Below are 25,699 nucleotides of genomic sequence, written 5' to 3'. Positions count from 1 at the left end.
ACATTGATGTGTGTGAATGTTCCTTGTCATGTGGGTGAGTGTCTATGTGGAGTGTTACACCACAGCTGCATGGAGGAGGCAACTGCTCGACCCATCTGATGTGAGAAGGAAGCCGTGCTGTGTGTCTGACTTGCTGAGCTAGCCCCACACCTGTGACACCCCCCTGGCAAGTGGCACATGTGCAGAGTGAGCTTTGTATCCGCTGTTGACAATGGCAGGTGATTGATCTGTGCCTGTGTGTGTCTGTGTACTCTGCTGCGGTTTCGTCAGTGGCCTAGGGCATGTGACTGCTTTGCGGTGCTGGCCATCAGCCTTGTGTTGCTTGGGATGCACAGTGTGTGCCATGATCAGGAATTGGTTTGCACCCCTCATGCCACCTGTGTACTTACTATGCCATGTAGTGCATTGGTGCGTCCACAGTGGCAAATGTCCCTATGACTAAGGTGCTATTACTTGCCAGCATACTATGCCCTGTTCAACAAATCAAAGATGTTAAAATGTGTGTCTCTGTGACATGGTGCAGGTGTAGTGATGTTGTCCCACTTTGTCATCCTCACAGGTAACCACCTACCATAAGGGGAAGATCTGGAAGGAGGCCATCAAGGCCGTTCAATCGGTGGAGGGTCGCAGTCGGCGCCTGCCACAAGTGAGGAAGAGATGGCAGGACATCCGGTGCTGGACCCGGAGGATCGCCCGTGTCACGCTGAAGGAGGAGGCTCCCCGCAAGCATGGCGGACGCCGGCGCCTGACCCACCAAATGAAGCGTGTCCTGGCGGTGGTCTTCCCTGACCTGGATAGGCGGATACAGGAGTTACAGCAGCAGGAAGGGGGTAGGTACATGTGTGTTTGTTGTGTGTCACCAGCTTTTGTTGCTGCTCAGTCGCCTGGAGACACTGCCAGGGTATATATGTGCAGTGCATATCCTGGTCCCCCAAGTCAACCTGTGCTGTTCTTCCTCCCTTCCCCTCCTTGACATGTGTTACCTGGTCTGTATGTTATCACTATTGCAAATGGTCATCTAGGCTGCCAGACATGATGTGCATGAGTGGGAGATATGCATAGTGCCGGGACGGTTGCTTCTGTTACAGTCAGCTCATTCCAGGACCATGGAGCAGTGTGCCCACTACAGTCCCCTGACACAGCCTGCCCTCCTAATCATGTGTGTCATCCAACACTGTGCACATTCACTGTGGGTTCAGCATGGCCCTGCCTCTGTGGCATTCTTCCCTGGCCTAGGTTGCATTTTTGACATGTGTGCCACATGTGCCCACTGGACAGGGATACAACAGTTTGCTTGTGCATACTCACACTGGGCAGTGCCTGTGTGGCTATTCACAACAATCTGTTGATGGTTGTTTGTGACAAATATGTTTTGCCAGCCCTACAAGGTGATGTTGTGTTAATGAAGCGAGTTTTCAAGCACAGTTATTGTAACCATGAATAAGAGGGGTCACTTCTTGATCGGTATCAGTCACGTTGACTCAGGTATGGGTGGGTGGGTGCGGGAGGGGCGTACATGTTCAACCCTGATTTTTCATTGCCAGTTCTGACTTGTGTGTGATAATTCGCAGTACAGAAAGTCACCGTGCAGTGCCCCAGTGATATTGGCCAGTGCTTAATGTTTGTGCTTCGTAGCCTCTGTCAGTTTTTGACAATCATGTATCCTGCTTGTACATTTTTTGCACCTGTGTGTGGTTCAGATGCTACACAGTTGTGACTTTGTGTGCTGACATCTGTGGGTACATTCTGGCTTGCCATGAGGGTGTCCCCACAGTACAGCTAGGCTTTTTTACAAAACAATTGCAGGCCCATTAGCTTATTCATTGTCCTGGGTGTGGACATGTGTGCCACTCCAGATGACAGTCAGTAGGTCATATGTGTAGCCAACTGTGTAATCAGGTGACGGATAGCCATGTGACAAATGACATTATTCAAGTTGTTACTCAGAGAAATTGTCCCTTGGCAATCACTACACCTGTCAACATGTCTCAATGTTTCATATGCTTGACCTTATTGTTTTGTTGTGAAGGACAATAATGTGCCTGCATGACAGATGTCTCCCAAGGAAGTGCACAAGACACCACCTTTACACTTTCCTGGGACCCGCTGGCACATTTTAAAGTACGGCACAGTTTGAACAAAACTTGTTTAGAGCTCATACATATACATGTTCCCACAGTGTGGTTGCATTTGGGTTAGTCCTTGGTTGTTGCCGATACCAACTTATGAGTGTCAAGTCATCCAGACCACCTTGGTGCCATGTATATGTACTTACTGATACCCCATTTCTGCCTAACAGTGGCTTATTTGAATGAGTCTGGCAGCTCAGACAATGACTGTGTACATGTAGTTTGGTCTGCACCTCCTTGTGTGACTTCTGTTATACAGACACATGTGTGTTCTGTTCACAAAGTGGCACATTCACACATTCTAGACATGTCCATTGTGTAAAGGGTTGTGATTCTCCAGGCATCACAATGTATTTCTTTGGGGTTTCCTAAGTACTCACAGGTCTCTGAGTGTGGGGACACCTTCTGCATTGGCATGTGGTATTTGGCCTTGGGTGCGACATTACTGTTGGGTTCAGAGTGAAGAAGAGGTGGCATGCCTTCATAGTCTTGCTGTGCTCAACTGATCCCAGACACTAGCTTCTCAGGATCTTGGGATTTCAAGTTATTTGCTGTTGTGTCCTAATTTTCATTTTTTCCAAGTGGCATGGTGGGTCAACCAACTGGGGAGTGCAGGGCTTACATTTGTGGGGAGTATTCTAGATGTTACTCATGATGCCTTTCCTGTTGCCTATTTTGTTTGGACTCATGTGTCAGATGTATACAGGTGACTGATTTTTTCCTGTCTCTTCACCTTGCCCACAGCATCATCGGAGGACACCGAGGGAGACACCGGCACGGACGTGGAGGAGGGATCGAGCACTGGTGCCACCACTGCTGAGGAGTCGGCGGAATCTAGTGGCACGGAGGGCGAGGGGAGTGAGGCGGAGGACCTGCCCCATACCAACACTGACTACGAGGCTGACGGGTCCGAGGCTGAACTCCCTGAGGGGCGGAGGCTGCTCCAACAGCTGGCAGCAGCACTCCATCCGTCACCGCCCCCTCCATTCCCATCACCGCCCTCCCACTTGCTCGGGTCCCTTTTGTCCGTGCTAGGCGACCACATGTCTCCTTCGTCCCAGTCCCTCCTCACCATCCCACGCTTCCGGAGAAAGAAGTGGGGAGGCTCCAAATTTGCTATTCTCGCCCCTACCCTCTGGAACTCCCTTCCCCTTGAACTCCGTACCATTTCTCTCTACCCACAATTCCGTAACCAACTTAAAACCTACCTGTTCACAAAATATTTCGAATAACAACCTTCCTGTCCCCCCAGCTTTTTAATTTAGGATCCGGTTAGTAACAGCGCCAAGAAACCGCTGGTATACGTGCGCTTTATAAGAAATTTTAAATTCAAATTTAAATTCAAATTCTTCGTGCCAGGCACCGCACCCCCTGCCCCTGTCCCCCCTACTGCCCTCACTGCCGAGTCTGTGGACATTCAGCGGCAGTTGCAGGTTGGGCAGACATCGATCCTGACTGTCCTCCATGGCCACACCAGACTGCTGACCCAGATGGTGTCGTACATGGAGGGCATGTCATCAGCGATGTCTGACCAACGCATGTTGCTGAGGTCCCTGGACTCGTCACTGACGGCAGTAGTGAGTCACCTGCAGCGCTGCGTCCCCCCCACCCCTGCACCATCCACAAGTCCCACACCCATGCCTGTCCCAAGCACACCAAGACATCCACACACACGCACCCCACCAGACACAAGCAGCACACCACCACGTAAGGGCAAGCGCAAACCTCCTGACACGCACACTCAGGGGGAAGCAGGCACACCCACTGGGTCTGGGGCAAACAGGCAGGCACGCAGCCACAGTCCTCGTCCACATGACTCACTCCCCAGTCCCTCCGATGTCACTCCCCTTGGCTCCCCTGCCCCAGAATCGGAGAAGGAGGCCTTCTTCGCTGGGCTGGGCCTCAGCCCCACTAGTTCACCTGGCCGCAAACGGTCAAGGCACTCCACGGGTAGGGGAGTTAAGTCCCCCAGCCTGTCCACCACCTCCCCCAGTAGCGCTGCAGGCCATCCCTCTGACCCCCCCCCCCTCCTTGGGGCCTGTTGTTTCTCCGGGTGCAGAGGAGACGCTTGAAGATCTGGCAGAAGTGTGCAGCGCCAAGCTCGCCTCCACCTTTGGTGCTGCCCCATCCCCTGTGGTCGAGTCTGGTCCTTCCCCACATGATGCCCCCCCCCCCCAGTCGCTGAACCAGAGGTTTAGTATGTGCAGGCAAGCTAGGGGAGACACGTGGCCATGTGTCCCCCCTAAGGACTTCATATCTGGACTGGCCATTGGCCTTTGTACATAGTGTTCTTTACTACATCTTATTTGTTCATGCTGAATAAAGCATTTTCTTTTCCGTTTTGAAAAGTCTTGCATTTCATGTATTGATGTTGATGCTGAGGCTCCAGGAGTTGGGGTTGTGGGAATGTGTTATGTTTCATGGAAATGTTGTAGTCTGCGTCTCATGGGGTGGAACCTGGTATATGCGTGCCCTCACAAGGTCTCTGCAAAGAATCTTTGGTCGTGTCTGCTCTTTGTGTTTGGAGACATTGTCCCTAGGAGTGTTCCTTCCTCTGTGGCACCTGACATCTCCCCTGCAGAGGGTTGCACAATTGTTGTGTTGCCCTGTGTCTACATTTCCTTTGTTGGTGATGGATCCCTTCAACTCTGGCCATGCCTGCTCAGCAATGTCTCCGGCTGCATCGTCTGTGCCATCCTTGGTACTCACTGTACTTGTGTATAGAGTATTTTGCCATGCCTTCATGGAGAAATTGTCCCTTTTCCGCACAATGCATGTGTGTAATCTCAGCCTAGCACACATATGGTACTAGTTCTGCTGGGTATTTGAACACCTGACTCACAATTGTGGGCATTGTATCTGTGGGAACTCCACCCTATTCCTTCCATGAGAGACAACATCTTGGTGGCTGTCCCAGCACCTGTACATTCCTATCAGTCCTGGGATGTGCGTGACAGTGTGTGTTCCCTGTGTCTCTCTTAGTTTAGTAGGCATTGACATGACCATACAGTCTTGTAGCATGATCTCTGTGTGTGTATTGTGCTGCATCCGCCAGGGGTGGGTATGCATGTGTGATTTGTCCTCACACCCACATGTGGTGTGTCATGCAGTGGGGGAAAGACATCCATCCTCATGGAGGTGGGACACTGCTGTCAGTGATGTGTTGTTATGGCACTATCAACATAGTCCAAATATCGGGATGCGTACATACACCCATGGAATTGGGATCATCTGATAAGGATGTACACACCCCCATGTCTGTGTCCACTGCTGGTATTCCTCTGCACCCACCCCCATGTCTGTGTCCACTGCTGGGAGTGATAGGCACCCACCCCTCACATGTCTGTGTCCACTGCTGGGAGTGATAGGCACCCACCCCCATGTCTCTGTCCACTGCTGGGAGTGATAGGCACCCACCCCTCACATGTCTCTGTCCACTGCCGGGAGTGATAGGCACCCACCCCCATGTCTGTGTCCACTGCTGGGAGTGATAGGCACCCACCCCCATGTCTCTGTCCACAGCTGGGAGTGATAGGCACCCACCCCCCATGTCTGTGTCCACTGCTGGGAGTGATAGGCACCTACCTCTCACATGCCTCTGTCCACTGCTGGTATTCCTCTGCACCCACCCCTCACATGTCTCTGTCCACTGCTGGGAGTGATAGGCACCCCCCCATGTCTCTGTCCACTGCTGGGAGTGATAGGCACCCCCCTCACATGTTTCTGTCCACTGCTGGGAGTGATAGGCACCCACCCCCATGTCTCTGTCCACTGCTGGTATTCCTCTGCACCCACCCCCATGTCTGTGTCCACTGCTGGGAGTGATAGGCACCCACCCCCATGTCTGTGTCCACTGCTGGGAGTGATAGGCACCCACCCCCATGTCTGTGTCCACTGCTGGTATTCCTCTGCACCCACCCCTCACATGTCTGTGTCCACTGCTGGTATTCCTCTGCACCCACCCACCCACTTGCCCCCTTGCTGTGGTACACTGCTGTCCTGGGCATACACCACCCCCAATTTACAGCTGATGTGCTGCACCAAGCGGTAGACCAACATTCGTGGCGTGTGTACGCCTTGTATCCATCATGTAATAGGGCCGTAGGGGTACGGGTGGTACGGCCCGTACCCCTGCATTCATAGGGAGTGTATGGGTCATACGCTCTGAGGTGCGTGGGTACGTCCCGTACCACCATTGTAGTGGTGATGTAGGGGTACGCGTGTACGGACCGTACCCACGCTCTGGGGGGCGTGGGTACGGTCCGTACACGCGTACCCCTACATCACCACTGCAATGGTGGTACGGACTGTACCCACGCTCTGGGGGGTGTGGGTACGGTCCGTACCACCATTGTAGTGGTGATGTAGGGGTACGCGTGTACGGACCGTACCCACGCTCTGGGGGTCGTGGGTACGGTCCTTACACGCGTACCCCTACATCACCACTGCAATGGTGGTACGGACCGTACCCACGCCCCCCAGAGCGTGGGTACGGTCCGTACCACCATTGCAGTGGTGATGTAGGGGTACGCGTGTACGGACCGTACCCACACTCTGGGGGGCGTGGGTACGGTCCGTACACGCGTACCCCTACATCACCACTGCAATGGTGGTACGGACCGTACCCACGCTCTGAGGGGTGTGGGTACGTCCCGTACCACCATTGTGGTGGTGACAGGTACGCGTCCACGTCCACTTCCGTTGTGGCGGGACGTGGGATTGGTGGACACGCCCCCTGAAGTGACCAGACCATGGAGGTAATTAATGTGCAGGATGTATTTGTTTTTTGTGGGGTGTGGATTATGTTTCCTGCCCCTTGCCCCTTGCCCCTCCCCCCCTTTGCCCCTGGGGGTTGTTGTGACCTTCTGCGGCATCTGCGGTGGTTTCTGTACACAAGGTCGTAGGCTATGAGGGCCGGGATGACACGTAGGATGGGGTCCATGGCTGTCCGTCGCGTACCGGTGCTCCTTGCTCGCGTCGTCCTCAATTTCCTGGGAGTTTTTGGCTGCCGTAAAACATTATCTGTGCGGAGTGACGTAGGCACGGATCGTACTTGCTGGTTCGTAAAACGCTGCCTGACTCCGTCCGGACGTCATGTACGCGGTGTCCCGGATCGGAATTGTGGGTATTTTTTTGTCGGTCGGTCTTTTGGACGACTCGTACGGAAATTGTATTTCTGTACGAATCGTACTTGCGGGTTTGTAAGGTGTTTTACCCGGGGACAAGTCGGACGGAGAATACGCTCCATACGACCATTCGTACCCGGCTTTTACAGGATCGGAATTGGCACCTATATGTCTATTTATGTACTTAACTTGTTGCGAAATGTCTCTTATTCATGATACTGTTAGTATTTTTGTATTTTTTTCTTATTGTGTGTAGCGTCATTGTGTAGCGTCATCTGAAGGTAAGCTACAGGTCTACTCTGGCCCTTAGCGTAGGCCTGTAGCGTTGTATATGGAATACTTTGCCTGGGATGTATGCTGTTGGCTGCGGGTATTAGGTAAGCCATCTTGTATATGTTCTTATCTATTATGTAGTAAGAGCTTGTGGCAGAGAGCGTGTGGCAAATAGCATGTGCCATAGAGCGTGTGGCATAGAGCGCGTGCCAAAGAGCGCGTGCCAAAGAGCGCGTGCCAAAGAGCGCATGCCAAAGATCGCATGCCAGAGAGTGCATGGGAAAGAGCGCATGGGAAAGAGTGTTTGTAGAGAAATAAAGTGTATTCTGTTGGAAACATAGAGATAGGCAAAGTAAAAAGTTGACAGTGCCTCATGTAAGTAACACCATTGGAGTTTGCAGATTGGTTCTCACCTGCATGCTCACTTTCTCATCATCAGCTATTGCCAACTTATACCTTGAAAGTGTAAAAAAGCATGAAAAAAAAATAGGAGAGTAAGGAAGAGACTGTGTGTAGTATACATGAAGTAGCAGAGAGAGTAGTGGGAGTAGTGTATGTAGTGTAGACCAAATATTAAAGCATAGTAGTGAGGATAATATGGTATTAGAGATGTAAGCATCAACTGTGGAGCATGTAGAGGAGGTGTGCATAAAAATGTGTGCAGTAGAGAGTGTGTGTCATAGAGTATGTAAAAAGACAGTGTGCTAGAGAGCGTGTGCTAGTGAGCGTGTGCTAGAGAGCGTGCACTAGAGAGCGTGTGCCAGAGAGCGCGTGCCAAAGAGCGCGTGCCAAAGAGCGCGTGTCAAAGAGCGCATGGTAAAGAGCGCATGGTAAAGAGCGCATGGTAAAGAGCGTTTGTAGAGAAATAAAGTCTATTACTGTTGTAAACATAGAGATAGGTAAAGTAAAAAGTTGCTGAAAAAGTGGATTGCCTCACGTAAGTAACACAATTGGAGTTTGCAGATTGGTTCTCACCTGCATGCTCACTTTCTCATCATCAGCTATTGTCAACGTATAGCTTGAAAGTGTAAAAAAGCAAGAAAAAAACAAGGAGTGTAAAGAAGAGAAAGTGTGTAGTATAGATGAAGTAGCAGAGAGAGTAGTAGGAGTAGTGTATGTAGTGTAGACCAAATAGTAAAGCATAGTAGTGAGGATAATAAAGGTAGTAGAGATGTAAGCATTAACTGTGGAGCATGTACAGGAGGTGTGCATAAAAATGTGTGCAGTAAGGAGAATGTGTTATAGAGTATGTAAAAAGAGTGTGGCAGAGAGCGTGTAGTAGAGAGCATGTGCAAAAGAGCGCGTGGCATAGAGCGCGTGGCATAGAGCGCGTGGCATAGAGCGCGTGCCATAGAGTGCGTGCCAAAGAGCGCCTGCCAAAGAGCGTGTGACAAAGAGCGTGTGACAAAGAGCGCGTGACAAAGAGCGCATGACAAAGAGCGCGTGACAAAGAGCGCATGGTAAAGAGTGCTTGTTGAGAAATAAAGTGTATTACTGTTGGAATTATAGAGATAGGTAAAGTCAAAAGTTGCATAAAAAGTTGACAATGCCCTTGTAATTAACACCATTGGAGTTTGCCGATTGGTTCTCATCTGCATGCTCACGCCCTCATCATTAGCTATTGTCAACTTATAGCTTGAAAGTGTAAAAATGCAAGGAAAAAAAGAGGAGAGTAAAGAAGAGACAGTGTGTAGTATACCTGAAGTAGTAGAAAGATTAGTAGGAGTAGCGTATGTAGTGTAGACCAAATAGTTATGCATAGTAGTGCGGATACTAAAGGTAGTAGAGATGTAAGCATTAACTGTGGAGCATGTAGAGGAGGTGTGCATAAAAATGTATGCAGTAGAGTGTGCTATGGAGTATGTAAAAAGACAGTGTGGTAGAGAGCGTGTGTCAGAGAGCATGTGGCAGAGCGTGTGTGGGATAGAGCCTGTAGCATAACGCGTTTGCAACAGAGCGCTTGCAACAGAGTGCATGCAACAGAGAGCGTGCAACATAATGGCACACGTGCTAAGGCACACGTGCTTTGTTACATGCGCTAAGTGGCACGCGCTAAGTCACACGTGCTAAGTGACACGTGCTAAGTCACACGCGCTAAGTCACACAATGAGTGTATGTTGTAGAGAGTGGATGGTACAGCGTTTGGGAAGGAGATTGTGTGATAAAGAGTGTGTGGGGTAGACTGTGTTGGAGTGTGCGTGGTGGAGAGTGCGTGGTGGAGAGTGCGTGGTGGAGAATGCGTGGTGGAGAGTGCATGGTGGAGAGTGCGTGGTGGAAAGTGCATGGTGGAAAGTGCATGGTGGAAAGTGCATGGTGGAAAGTGCATGGTGGAGAGTGTGTGAAAGAATGTATCAAAGTTTGTAATAAATAGTGTGTTGCAGAGAATGTATAGTAGAGAGGTTGAGGGTTGAAAATGTGTTGCAGATTGTGATTAGTAAAGAGTGTGCATAGTAAAGAGTGTGTGTAGTAAAGAGAGTGTATAGTTCAGAGTGTGCACAGTATAGAGTATGCATAGTATAGAGTGCGCCCCTTTTTTACCTCTTCTCCATTGTCTGGCCTCTTAAATGCTAGTCAGCCATTGGAGAAGAGCTTTGTCTCTCCAAACAAGCCCTGTCATTTTCGGATTTGTGGGTGTGTTTTTTTGCTTCTTTATCTTTTTTGAAGCTTGTCCCTTATTCACTGGTGGGCATGTTTTTTTTTTTCCATTGAATCTTTTCAGGTATTTATTCATGTCTGTTGCTGTGAGGCGAACGCTTCCTGAAGTTGTATGGCAAGCGATGTTTATTTCCCTTCGTTGTTTACTTTTTTCTTATCTAACTCTTTTTTTTTCTGTTTTTTACAGGGCTTCCCCGGTCCATGTCGTACCCGTGCAGCGTCGTGCATGGAGTGCTTTGCCCGGTATGTTTGATGCTGTTTGCAGGTCTTAGATAAGAAACAGACAAGATGCCTTACCTAACGCTATTTTTCTTTTTTCTTTACAGGTCTATCTCAGCTTGTAACTAGAGAGTTTGTATTAAATTGTGTATGTTAGCTTGTACTATGTATAGTACATTAATTTGTGAGAAGGTTGGCTGCACAAACTTTTTCAGAAATTGCTTGGTAACTTTCTTTGCTTTGTAACACTGGCTTATCTAGTCTAATGCTGTTTTCAATGTGGTATTTCTCTCGATTTTTTAACATGCCGCACAGACATTTACACATACATACACACACATACACACTGCTTCCCTTGATCAGCAATTTGAGTACTCCATTGAAACTTTCCATTTCATTTAGTTCTTAAAAAGCAATAGTACATTAGTTGACTGTGCAGAGCCATCTATCCAGTGCATTTTTTGGCATGTATGCTGCTGGTTGTGGGTAGCAGGCAAGTGATTTTGCTTGACAGGCTCATTGAATGCATTTTTGTGTTTGCGAGGTCTACCCTGACCAGTAATATTTCCGTGCAGCGTCATGCATGAAGTGGTTATCACAGTATGTAAGCTGTTTCTGGTTGTTAAGTAAGTCATCTTGTCTTTGTTGCTTAACTAATGGATTATTATTTTTATGTTTGGCGTGTACCCTATGCCAGAGAGCGTGTGTTAGAGAGCGTGTAGGAGAGAGCGTGTAGGAGAGAGTGTGGGGGAGAGAGCATGGAGGAGAGAGCGTGGAGGAGAGAGCGTGGAGGGGAGAGCGTGGAGGAGAGAGCGTGTAGTAGAGAGCGTGTAGCAGAGAGCGTGTAGCACAGTGTATGTGGTACAGAGTTGGAGCTAGCAGTTTGTTTCTCACATGCATGACCACTTCTGCATCATTATATATTGCCAACTTATACCTTGAAAGTGTATGGTAAAAAAAAAAAAAATGAGAAGAATGAAGAGTAGTAAGTGCGTAGCATACATGAAGTAGGAGAGAGTAGTAAAATCAGCATATGTAGCATAGAGCAAGTAGCAAAGCATAGTAAAGCGCGCTTGGTAAGGAGAGCATGGTGAAGAGCACATGGTAAAGAGTGTTTGTAGAGAAATAAAGTGTATTACTGTTGGAAACAGAGATAGGTAAAGTAAAAAGTTGCTGAAAAAGTTGAGTGCCTCAGGTAAGTAACACCATTGGGGTTTGCAGATTGGTTGTCACCTGCATGCTCACATTCTCATCATTAACTTTTGGCAACTTATAGCTTGAAAGTATAAAAAAATAAGGAGTGAAAAGAGGAGAGTAAAGAATAGAGAGTGTGTAGTATACATGAAGTAATAGAAAGAGTAGTAGGAGTAGTGTATGTAGTGTACACCAAACAGTAAAGCATAGTACTGAGGGTAACGAAGCTAGTAGAAATGTAAGCATTAACTATGATGTATGTAGAGGAGGTGTGCATAAAAATGTGTGCAGTAGAGTGTGTGTGTTAAAACATTACATGCCAAAGAGTGCGTGCCAAAGAGTGCGTGTCAAAGAGTGCATGGTAAAGAGTGCATGGTAAAGAGTGCATGATAAAGAGTGCATGGTAAAGAGTGCATGGTAAAGAGTGCATGGTAAAGACTGCTTGTAGAGAAATGAAGTGTATTGCAGTTGAAAACATAGAGATAGTTAAAGGAAAAAGTTGCTGAAAAAGTTGACAGTGCCTCACGTAAGTAACACCATTGGAGTTTGCAGATTGGTTCTCACCTGCATGCTCACTTTCTAATCGTCAGCTATTGTCAACTTATAGCTTGAAAGTGTAAAAAAGCAAGGGAAAAAAATAGGAGAATAAAGAAGAGACAGTGTGTAGTATACATGAAAGAGTAGAGAGAGTAGTAAGAGTAGTGTATGTAGTGTAGAGCAAATAGTAAAGCATAGTAGTGAGGATAATAAAGCTAGTAGAGATGTAAGCATTAGCTGCGGTGCATGTAGAGGAGATGCGCATAAAAATGTGTACAGTAGGTAGTATGTGATAGAGTATGTAAAAAGATAGTGTGGGAGAGAGTGTGTGGCAGAGAGTGTGTGGCAGAGAGTGTGTAGTAGAGAGCGTGTAGTAGAGGGCATGTAGTAGAGAGCGTGTAGTAGAGAGCGTGTAGCAGAGAGTGTGTGGTACAGAGTTGGAGTTAGCAGTTTTTCACCTGCATAACCACTTTCTTGTAATTAGCTATTGGCAACTTATAGCTTGAAAGTGTATGCAAATAAAAAAAAAGGAGAAGAGTTAAGAGTAGTGAGTGTGTAGCATACATGAAGTAGGAGAGAGTATTAAAAAGCAGAGTATGTAGCATAGAGCAAGTAGCAAAGCATAGTAGTGAGAGCAATATAGTTAATAGAGATGTAAGTGTTGGCAATGGTGCATGTATTATGGGGTGTGTTTGTAAATGTATGTAATAGAGAGTGTGTGTTCTACAGCTTGTAAAAAGAAAGTGTGTAGTAAGAGGATATGTGAGAGCGTGTGGCAGAGAGCGTGTGGGAGAGAGCGCGTGCCAAAGAGTGCGTGCCAAAGAGCGCGTGCCAAAGAGCACGTGCCAAAGAGCGCATGGTAAAGAGCGCATGGTAAAGAGTGCATGGTAAAGAGTGTTTGTAGAGAAATAAAGTGTATTACTGTTGGAAACATAGAGATAGCTAAAGTAAAAAGTTGCAGAAAAAGTTGAGCGCCTCACATAAGTAACACCATTGGGGTTTGCAGATTGGTTTTCACCTGCATGTTCACTTTCTCATCATTAGCTTTTGGCAACTTATAGCTTGAAAGTATAAAAAAAATAAGGAGTGAAAAGAGGAGAGTAAAGAATAGAGAGTGTGTAGTATATATGAAGTAATAGAAAGAGTATTCGGAGTAGTGTATGTAGTGTACACCAAACAGTAAAGCATAGTATTGAAGGTAACAAAGCTAGTAGAAATGTAAGCATTAACTATGATGTATGTAGAGGAGGTGTGATAAAAATGTGTGCAGTAGAGTGTGTGTGTGTTAAAAGATCGCGTGCCAAAGAGTGCGTGTCAAAGAGTGCATGGTAAAGAGTGCCTGGTAAAGAGTGCATGGTAAAGAGTGCATGGTAAAGAGTGCATGGTAAAGAGTGCATGGTAAAGAGTGATTGTAGAGAAATAAAGTGTATTACTGTTGAAAACATAGAGATAGTTAAAGTAAAAAGTTGCAGAAAAAGTTGACAGTGCCTCACGTAAGTAACACCATTGGAGTTTGCAGATTGGTTCTCACCTGCATGCTCACTTTCTCATCATCAGCTATTGTCAACTTATAGCTTGAAAGTGTAAAAAAGCAAGAGAAAAAAAGAGGAGAATAAAGAAGAGACAGTGTGTAGTATACATGAAGGAGTAGAGAGAGTAGTGTATGTAGTGTAGCCCAAATAGTAAAGCATAGTAGTGAGGATAATAAAGCTAGTAGAGATGTAAGCATTAGCTGCGGTGCATGTAGAGGAGATGCGCATACAAATGTGTACAGTAGGTAGTATGTGATAGAGTATGTAAAAAGATAGTGTGGGAGAGAGTGTGTGGCAGAGAGTGTGTGGCAGAGAGTGTGTGGCAGAGAGCGTGTGGCAGAGAGCGTGTGGCACAGAGCCTGTGGCACAGAGCCTGTGGCACAGAGCGCGTCCAACAGAGCGCGTGCAACAGAGCGCGTGCAACATAATGGCACACGCGCTAAGGCACACACGCTAAGTTACACGCGCTAAGTTACACGCGCTAAGTTACATGCGCTAAGTTACACATGCTAAGTCACATGCGCTAAGTCACATGCGCGAAGTCACATGCGCTAAGTCACACGCGCTAAGTCACACGCGTTAAGTCACACAATGAGTGTGTGTTGTAGAGAGTGGATGGAAGAGAGTCTGTGAATGAGAATGTGTGATAAAGAGTGTGTGGTGTGGAATGTGTAATGGAGAGTGCATGGTGGAAAGTGTGTGGTGGAAAGTGCATGGTTGGGAGTGTGTGCGAAAGACTGTATCAAAGCTTGTAATAAAGAATGTGTTGCAGACAGTGTGTAATAGAAAGGTTTAGGGTAGAAAATGTGTTGCAGATTGTGATTAGTAAAGAGTGTGCATAGTAAAGAGTGTGCGTAGTGAAGAGAGTGTATAGTCCAGAGTGTGATTAGTGTAGCCTATGCATAGTATAGAGTGCGCATAAGAAAGAGTGCATAATAAAGAGAGCATACCAAAGTGAATGCATCTAAGAAATTGTGTGCAAAAGAGTATGTGGTAGAGAGTATGCAGCATAATTGTGTGATATAGTGTGTAAGACACTGTATGGAGTTTATGAAGTATAGTAGAAAGTGTTTTGCTTAGTGTTTCAGAGACCATTAGAGTGTATTGTAGAATAAGAAGGGATAACATAAAAATGACATCTTCGTTTGCATTGTAATATGCGGAATAACTTACTGTGTCCTAGTGGAAAGTAGGCCAACTGGAGTTGCTTAAAGGAATGGCTGGACTGCTTTTTTTTCCTGCATTAGCAATGAGAGCGCCCAAAAAAAGATCGTTAGTACAGCCTTATGTCTCCATAATGTTATACACTTATTATGTAGGCTGCTGGTAAAATGCAGCACGCTACAGAAATTGCCAAAAGCGATCCCATAATTTCCTTTGCTCTAATTATACATATTGTGTTTCCCCTACCCTGTGCCTTCTGCGCTTTGACTTTCAGCATCATCGCAACTCTCTCCACAAGCTGTGCTACTTTGTTTCACTAAAAGTTTAAGGAGGCGCGGTATGGAGCATATATATGCAATATGCTAAAAACTGCAAATGCAGCACCCAATGCAGAAATCGCGCATTGAACTTTCAAGGCATGAAGCATGAGTTTATACTTAAAGAATGTATTGTACTGTGAAGCGTGATTGAAAAAAAAGCACAATTGTGCAATAATATCTGCATTACCGCTGTTAATCAGGAATACTAACATCATAAAGGCCAATGTCTGTACAGCGCACAATGAAAATAAGTGAACTATGAGAATAATTATTTTGAGGAGTTGTTCTGCTTGGGTTTTCGGATCAGATAGAACTTGCTCATCAGAGCCTCACTAACCCAGCCAGAACGTTACCCCCTCCCTAGAACCTATTTACAATCCTGCAACCACATAAATCTATCCCCTAAGGACAGGGGATTCCTACTATGCATACCAAGATCTCACAATCGGCGGCCTCGCGATCCCCTATGAATCCAGACCTCTCTGCCCATACGACAGTATCACAAGTGGCGGCCTCGCGATCCCATACGAACCCAGACCTCTCTGCCCATACGACAGTATCACAAGTGGCGGCCTCGCGGTCCCATACGAACCCAGACCTCTCTGCCCATACGACAGTATCAGCACAATCGGCGGCCTCGCGATCCCCTATGAATCCAGACCTCTCTGCCCATACGACAGTATCACAAGTGGCGGCCTCGCGGTCCCATACGAACCCAGACCTCTCTGCCCATACGACAGTATCACAAGTGGCGGCCTCGCGGTCCCATACGAACCCAGACCTCTCTGCCCATACGACAGTATCAGCACAATCGGCGGCCTCGCGATCCCCTACGAATCCAGACCTCTCTGCCCATACGACAGTATCACAAGTGGCGGCCTCGCGGTCCCATACGAACCCAGACCTCTCTGCCCATACGACAGTATCACAAGTGGCGGCCTCGCGGTCCCATACGAACCCAGACCTCTCTGCCCATACAACAGTATCAGCACAATCGGCGGCCTCGCGATCCCCTATGAATCCAGACCTCTCTGCCCATACGACAGTATCACAAGTGGCGGCCTCGCGGTCCCATACGAACCCAGACCTCTCTACCCAGACGGCAGTCTCAGCACAATTGGCGGCCTCACGATCCCCTACGAATCCAGACCTCTCTACCTAGACGGCAGTCTCATACGACAGTTCATCCTATGATCACCATAACATACAAAAAGGGAATCAGTCTCACTATTCATCAGATCACACAAGGATTGCCAGTTCGGGCATAGCCTGTTCTCAGGTTTGAGGGGCTCCTCTTTCCCTTATTCAGTTACCACTTACCTGATCAGGGTTAGCATCTGTTCATGTAGCCGCAGCTGACTAGAAGAATAGGCTACCCTCTTATACAAGAACACACAGCACATGTTGGTTCACTACAAACTGGATACTTTATTACTCATTGCATATACAATCACATAACATTACGATTTAACACATAACCTGCAAAGAAAAGTGAAAGATTAAGTTGTACACTCTAATAAGAAAGGGTCGACATCACCTTAGTAGTATGTAGCCTGCACTCAGTGGTCATCTAGGCTCCCTTCTCGTCTGTGCCTCGGCTCGCTTGGAATCACCCTTCTCCGAGTCACTGGGACCTCTTCCTTATCGGCTACTCTCTCCTCTCTGGCTATTCTGTTAGGAAAGCATCTTTCTCTCAGTTCTTCTCCGCCTTCAAGATGGCGTCTGTCTTCCCTGGAATAAGTAGTAGCTTTACTGCTAACGGCTAGATGCCGCCTACGGACTGAACATGTAACTGCCTCAGACTTTCACTAATATAGAGGTGCATTTCCTCATGGAAAATTCCGGCCCGTAACCTGCCGCCCACCAAATTCTTGTACCTCCCCGTACCAAGGACACGTTCCCAGCCGGCCGGCCTGATGTAGTGTCTTCGGCATGAAGAAAAATACAATCCTTCGATAAGGGCCGGCCTGAACCGGTTCTCTCCAAGCGAATAACACCTCATAACTAAAACATTACATTTGACCTAGAAGCATCCCAAGCTGCCGAAGCAGAAAGAAAGATGGAGTCTCTCCCGTTTGAGGCCTACCAGGCCTGAATTCAGCACAGCTCCATGAAATACCCTCACTACAGGACAGGTTATCCCTAATACTAACGAATCTATCCCCTAGGCTATGTGTACAAGCCCTGATCTATGGGGAAGAGCACAGAATCATGTCGAAGTGTCTAGTAAATAGGCTCCATTCACTACTCTAACCCTTAGGCTTGAATGGTAAGAGACTGAAGTCACATTCAATCACTTGTTAACACAAGAAGGCCAGGAAAATCGAGCAGAACAGGAGTATATCTAGTTTCGTAAGCGCACGTTGTAAAAGTCCAAAAAAAAGGATAACAAACATCGCACATTAAAATGGCAGTGATAGTATAAGGATAAGCACCTCCCCCCCCTTGACCCACACTTGTTATGGTATAATAAATTTGCATCGAAGTGGCACAAAGTAAATAAGGTGTATACGCCTTTTAGATGGAACATAAAATGAAACAATGTAACCTGAAAGCATCTGTAAAGAGGCGAGAAAAGGAGATGGTAAATATATTGGAATCCAAAGCATGACGAAAAGCAATGGGTGAAAAGCAATTGAAGGCGCGCACCAGAAATGCAATCCTAGACCAAAATTTTGATACAAAAGTACACATAGGGGTGACAGATGTATTGTAATTTCTGAGGCGAACGGACATGAGCTAAAACCCAGATGACGGGAGAGCGTTTCGCATCATGAAACACATTTTGGCAACAAAATTGAAACAGTTGGAACATATTCAACTAACAGTAGCAAGCGAATCCAAATTAAAAGGGTTACATTGCGGCCGCCAAAGTTGTGTACTAGCGCATAATTGTCCGATCACTGGCAACAGTAGCAAGTTTCTAAAGCAAGTGAGGCGAAATTATATTATGCAGAGAGCGCTTCACTAAGTATGAAATACACGGCAAACGATAGCGAAGCGGTACCGTAATGAATATAGTAGCGTTGAAAGCAAAAGCAGCAAGTTCATGTACATGCTGCACGTGCGTTTTTGTTGTAAATACTGGGCAATATATGTTAGCTAATCAGTTTGGTTCTAAGTAAAAGAATCGCAACTTTGTAAATAAACGGCAGCAAGAGAATAAACGAACTTCTATAATTAAGAAGCAAAACAGGTTTTCAAAGGTTTAAGTTGTAAAACAACTGCACTTTACATTTGATAAACACGATTTTACCAATCAGTTGCATTTTTTTTAAAAACGGCAATGCACAAGTGTATTACAATTGCAATGTTTTAAGTTACTTACCGGTTTTGCAACAGAGACAGGTCAGCTCGCGCTGTATACCGGATGACGTTGCCCCAAGAAATGTTTAGAATGGCTGCTCTTCGAGTTTAAGTACTGTAAAAGAGAAAGAAAGGGGAGTTACTTGAAACGAATAACAAAAGGGAAGCAACACTTGTTGTTTACGAACAGCGCGCGTGTGAGATGTTGGTGTCTAGCCGTATGCTAATGTTTGGGTGGGGGGCTTCCTTGTAAGGATGAAAGGGATGTCTGCGTGAGAGTGTATGTCATTGTTAGTGAGGAAGTGTGAATTCCGTGCGAAGCGAATGTGAAAGCGTGCATGGAACAGATAGCGATGCAGTAAAAGGCAATGTGGCTCCAACCTGTCTGCCTCGCCTACAAAGGTGTGTTTTAAGGAAATTAAACGCAAGTGCGCTGGTAAGCTAAAACCTACTAAAAGAATAATAAAAAGCACGCATTTTAAATACAGGCAAATTAATAAAATAAGTAAATAATCTTACCTTTAGATGACTTAACTTACACCCGCAAACAGCATGATACATACCGGGTAAAGCGCTCCCTGCACGACGCTACACAAAATACGAAAAAAAACAAAGAACACGAACAGCATCGCTGAATAACAGACATTTAGCAAAAAAGGCAAATACATAAATAGTCATATTATGTTGACATTTAAATTAATCCTAAAAAGAACATAAAAAGTATAAAAAGATTACAGTTACCTGTTAGTAGCTGCGTACCGCCTACCGTTACATCCGGAAAACAATGGAACAGTCCGACAACAGCAGATTCAATAAAAAAACTTACCCCACCCTGCCGTAATCAAAGAAGGATTCCCACACAAACTACAGTTAACAGCACTGTCGTCACGAACCACCTGTAATACTATCAAACAAATAACATGAGATATATAAATTAGGAAAGGTTACTAATTAAAGACTGCACAAAGTAAATAGGTAAAAGCACCAAAATAAGAATAGCCTTAAGCTAATCCCATCTAAAGCAAATAAATAACAATAACTTTGTCTTACCTTAAAGAAGAATGTACGACGCTGCACGGGGACGGCACAGACCGGGGAAGCCCTGTAAACAAACAGAAAAAAAGAAGATGTAGATAAGAAACATAGAAAAGATGGCTTACCTAAGACCCGCAAACAGCATCATACATACCGGGCAAAGCACTCTATGCACGACGCTGCACAGGGACGGCACGGACCGGGGAAGCCCTGTAAAAAAACAGAAAAAAAAAGAGTTAGATAAGAAACAGACAAGATGCCTTATCTAAGACCCGCAAACGGCATCATACACACCGGGGAAAGCACTCCATGGACGACGCTGCATGGGAACGGCACGGACCGGGGAGCCCTGTAAAAAAACAGAAAAAAAAGAGTTAGCTAAGAAACAGACAATATGCCTTACCAAAGACCCGCAACTAGCATCATACAGACCGAGTAAAGCACTCCATGCACGATGCTTCCCGGGGACGGCACGGATAGGGGAAGACCTGTAAAAAAACAGAAAAAAATGTAGTTAGGTAAGAAACATAGCCAAGATGACTTACCTAAAACCCGCAGCCAACAGCATACATCCTGGGCCAAGTATTCCATATACAACGCTACACGACAACGCTAATGGCCAGGGTAGGCCTGTAACTTACCTTGAGACAACGCTACACACAATAAGAAAAAAGATCCAAAACATAAACAGCATCGATAAATACCAAACATTTAGCAACAAGGCAAATACATAGACATATTATGTTCACATGAAAATTAATCCCAAAAAGAACATAAAACGTATACAAAGATTGCACTTACCTGTTTGTAGCTGCGTTCCGCCTACCGTGACATCCGGAAACCAATGGAACACTCCGACAACAGCAGATTCAATAAAAAACGTGCCCCACCCTACCGTAATCAAATAATCAATTCCACACAAAATACATTTAATAGCACTTTCGTCAAGAAACACCTGGATTACGTTCAAACAAACAACATGAGACGCAACACATAATAAGAAAAAAGATCAAAAACACTAACAGCATCGATAAATAACAAACATTTAGCAACAAGCCAAATACATAGACATATTATGTCCACATTAAAATTAATCCCAAAAAGAACATAAAACGTATACAAAGATTGCACTTACCTGTTTGTAGCTGCCTTCCGCCTACCGTGACATCCGGAAACCAATGGAACACTCCGACAACAGCAGATTCAATAAAAAAACGTGCCCCACCCTCCTGTAATCAAATAATGAATCCCACACAAAATACATTTAACAGCACTTTCGTCAAGAAACACCTGTATTACTATCAAACAAACAACATGAGACGCAACACATACTAATAAAAAAGATCAAAAATACTAACAGCATCGATAAATAACGAACATGTAGAAACAAGCCAAATACATAGACATATTATGTTCACATTAAAATTAATTCCAAAAAGAACATAAAACGTATACAAAGATTGCACTTACCTGTTTGTAGCTGCGTTCCGCCTACCGTGACATCCGGAAACCAATGGAACAGTCCGACAACAGCAGATTCAATACAAAACGTGCCCCACCCTCCCATAATCAAATAATGAATTCCACACAAAATACATTTAACAGCACTTTTGTCAAGAAACACCTGTATTACTATCAAACAAACAACATGAGACACAACACATAATAAAAAAATAGATCAAAAACACTAACAGCATCGATAAATAACAAACATTTAGCAACAAGCCAAATAGATACACATATTATGCCCACATTAAAATTAATCCTAAAAAGAACATAAAACGTATACAAAGATTGCACTTACCTGATTGTAGCTGCCTTCCGCCTACCGTGACATCCGGAAACCAATGGAACACTCCGACAACAGCAGATTCAATAAAAAAATGTGCCCCACCCTCCCATAATCAAATAATGAATTCCACAAAAAATACATTTAACAGCACTTTCGTCAAGAAACACCTGTATTACAAACAAACAACATGAGATGCAACACATAATATGAAAAAAGATCGAAAATACTAACAGCATCGATAAATAACGAACATGTAGAAACAAGCCAAATACATAGACATATTATGTTCACATTAAAATTAATCCTAAAAAGAACATAACACGTATACAAAGATTGCACTTACCTGTTTGTAGCTGCCTTCCGCCTACCGTGACATCCGGAAACCAATGGAACACTCCGACAACAGCAGATTCAATAAAAAAACGTGCCCCACCCTCCCGTAATCCAATAATGAATTCCACAAAAAATACATTTAACAGCACTTTCGTCAAGAAACACCTGTATTACTATCAAACAAACAACATGAGACGCAACACATAATATGAAAAAAGATCAAAAATACTAACAGCATCGATAAATAACAAACATTTCGCAACAAGTCAAATACATAGACATATTATGTTCACATTAAAATTAATTCCAAAAAGAACATAAAACATACACAAAGATTGCACTTACCTGTTTGTAGCTGCGTTCCGCCTACCGTGACATCCGGAAACCAATGGAACAGTCCGACAACAGCAGATTCAATAAAAAACGTGCCCCACCCTCCCGTTATCAAATAATGAATTCCACACAAAATACATTTAACAGCACTTTCGTCAAGAAACACCTGTATTACTATAAAACAAAAAAACATGAAATATATAATTAAACAAAGGTTACTAATCAAAGACGACACAAAGTAATTTATAAATCAAATAAATAACAATAGCTTACTCTTACCTCAAAGAAGAAGGTACGACGCTGAAGGGGAACGGCACGGACCGGAAAAGCGCTGTTAAAAACCAGAAAAAATAAGAGTTAGATAAGAAACACACAAGATGGCTTACCTAAGACCCGCTAACAGCATCATACATACCGGGCAAAGCACTCCATGAACGATGCTGCACGGGGACGGCACGGACCGGGGAAGCCCTGTAAAAAAAAAGAAAAAAAAAGAGTTAGCTAAGAAACAGACAAGATGACTTACCAAAGACCTGCAAAGAGCATCATACATACCGGGGAAAGCACTCTATGCACGACGCTGCACTGGAACGGCACGGACCGGGGAAGCCCTGTAAAACAACAGGAAAAAAAGAGTTAGATAAGAAACAGACAAGATGCCTTACCTAAGACTCGCAAACAGCATCATACATACCGGGGAAAGCACTCCATGCACGACGCTGCACGGGAACGGCACGGACATGGGAAGACCTGTAAAAAAACAGAAATAATGTAGTTAGGTAAGAAACATAGCCAAGATGACTTACCTAAAACCCGCAGCCAACAGCATACACCCTGGGCCAAGTATTCCATATGCAACGCTACACGATAACGCTAAGGGCCATGGTAGACCTGTAACTTACCTTGAGACGACGCTACACACAATAAGAAAAAAGATCCAAAACACTAAGAGCATCGATAAATAACAGACATTTAGCAACAAGGCAAATACTTAGACATATTGGTGCCAATTACGATCCGGTAAAAAATTTCCCCGTACGACTCGTATCCGGTCCTTTTACCGTACGAATCGTACAAGTGCCGTAAAAACTGCCAATTACGATTCGCATGGGAAAAAGACAATACGAATCGCATTGGGAATAACTCCCCACACGTCCTCGGGTCGGAAAACGTGTCCGACACGTCCCCGGACGATTTACCGTACAAATGTGAAATGTGAAGTCCGACCGGGGAATCACGATCCATCCTGTGCGTCCGATGTTACAACCGCATTGAAAAATCACCGTCCGCACCGAACACCCATAGCAACCATGGAGACATGTGCCTGCATACGCGTCCAACACTCCCCCCAGCCCCCGTACGTTCGAGTCATACCCCCTGTGTATGTACACCCCTGTACGTGTCGTACCCCCGTGTATGTACACCCGTGTACGTGTCATACCCCCGTGTATGTACACCCGTGTACGTGTCGTACCCCCCGTGTATGTACACCCCTGTACATGTCGTACCCCCATGTATGTACACCCGTGTACGTGTCGTACCCCGTGTATGTACACCCGTGTACGTGTCGTACCCCCCGTGTATGTACACCCCTGTACTTGTCGTACCCCCGTGTATGTACACCCGTGTACGTGTCGTACCCCCGTCTATGTACACCCGTGTACGTGTCGTACCCCCGTGTATGTACACCCGTGTATGTGTCGTACCCCCCGTGTATGTACACCCGTGTACGTGTCGTACCCCCGTGTATGTACACCCCTGTACGTGTCATACCCCCATCTATGTACACCCGTGTACGTGTCGTACCCCCCATGTATGTACACCCGTGTACGTGTCGTACCCCCCGTGTATGTACACCCGTGTACGTGTCATACCCCCGTGTATGTACACCCCTGTACGTGTCGTACCCCCGTGTATGTACACCCCTGTACGTGTCGTACCCCCGTGTATGTACACCCGTGTACGTGTCTTACCCCCCCGTATGTACACCCGTGTACGTGTCGTACCCCCCGTGTATGTACACCCGTGTACGTGTCGTACCCCCGTGTATGTACACCCGTGTACATGTCGTACCCCGTGTATGTACACCCCTGTACGTGACGTTCCCCCCGTGTATGTACACCCCTGTACGTGTCGTACCCCCGTGTATGTACACCCGTGTACGTGTCGTACCCCCCGTGTATGTACACCCGTGTACGTGTCGTACCCCCCGTGTATGTACACCCGTGTACGTCTCGTACCCCCCGTCTATGTACACCCCTGTACGTGTCGTACCCCCCCTGTATGTACACCCGTGTACGTGTCGTACCCCCGTGTATGTACACCCCTGTACGTGTCGTACCCCCCGTGTATGTACACCCCTGTACGTGTCGTACCCCCCGTGTATGTACACCCGTGTACGTGTCGTACCCCCCGTGTATGTACACCCGTGTACGTGTCGTACCCCCCGTGTATGTACACCCGTATACGTGTCGAACCCCCCCTTGTATGTACACCCCTGTACGTGTCGTACCCCCGTGTATGTACACCCCTGTACGTGTCGTACTTCCCCCGTGTATGTACACCCGTGTACGTGTCGTACCCCCCCTGTATGTACAACTGTGTACGTGTCGTACCCCCCGTGTATGTACACCCCTGTACGTGTCGTACCCCCGTGTATGTACACCCCTGTACGTGTCGTACCCCCCCGTGTATGTACACCCGTGTACGTGTCGTACCCCCCCTGTATGTACACCCGTGTACATGTCGTACCCCCCGTGTATGTACACCCGTGTACGTGTCGTACCCCCCGTGTGTGTACACCCGTGTACGTGTCGTACCCCCCGTGTATGTACACCCGTGTACGTGTCGTACCCCCCCGTGTATGTACACCCGTGTACGTGTCGTACCCCCCGTGTATGTACACCCATGTACGTGTCGTACCCCCGTGTATGTACACCCCTGTACGTGTCGTACCCCCCCTGTATGTACACCCGTGTACGTGTCGTACCCCCCATGTATGTACACCCGTGTACGTGTCGTACCCCCGTGTATGCATACCTCTGTACGTGTCGTACCCCCCGTGTATGTACACCCCTGTACGTGTCGTAACCCCCTCGTGTATGTACACCCCTGTACGTGTCGTACCCCCCCCCTGTATGTACACCTGTGTACGTGTCGTACCCCCGTGTATGTACACCCCTGTACGTGTCGTACCCCCGTGTATGTACACCCCTGTACGTGTCGTACCCCCAGTGTATGTACACCCGTGTACGTGTCATACCCCCCCGTGTATGTACACCCGTGTACGTGTTGTACCCCCCCATGTATGTACACCCGTGTACGTGTCGTACCCCCCTGTGTATGTACACCCCTGTACGTGTCGTACCCCCCGTGTATGTACACCCCTGTACGTGTCGTACTTCCCCCGTGTATGTACACCCATGTACGTGTCGTACCCCCCCTGTATGTACACCCGTGTACGTGTTGTACCCCCCGTGTATGTACACCCGTGTACATTAGAGTCGTACCCCCACCCGTGTATGTACACCCCTGTACGTTAGAGTCGTACCCCCACCACAACATCCTAAATACGGAGCGCACCCCAGGCCCCAACATCACAACCGCATGTACGAGTCGTACCAAGCCACACACAAGGACAGCACTGTACAACAAAATGGCCCATGTACACCCCGTACACATGCTAAAAACGCACGTACACAACCAGGACAAACCAAAACAACACAAGAATACACCATTCGAATGGCACAAA

This window comes from Triturus cristatus, chromosome 1_1, assembly GCF_964204655.1.
Source record: "Triturus cristatus chromosome 1_1, aTriCri1.1, whole genome shotgun sequence".
NCBI lineage: Eukaryota > Metazoa > Chordata > Amphibia > Caudata > Salamandridae > Triturus > Triturus cristatus.
Note: the sequence above shows the minus strand (reverse complement) of the source record.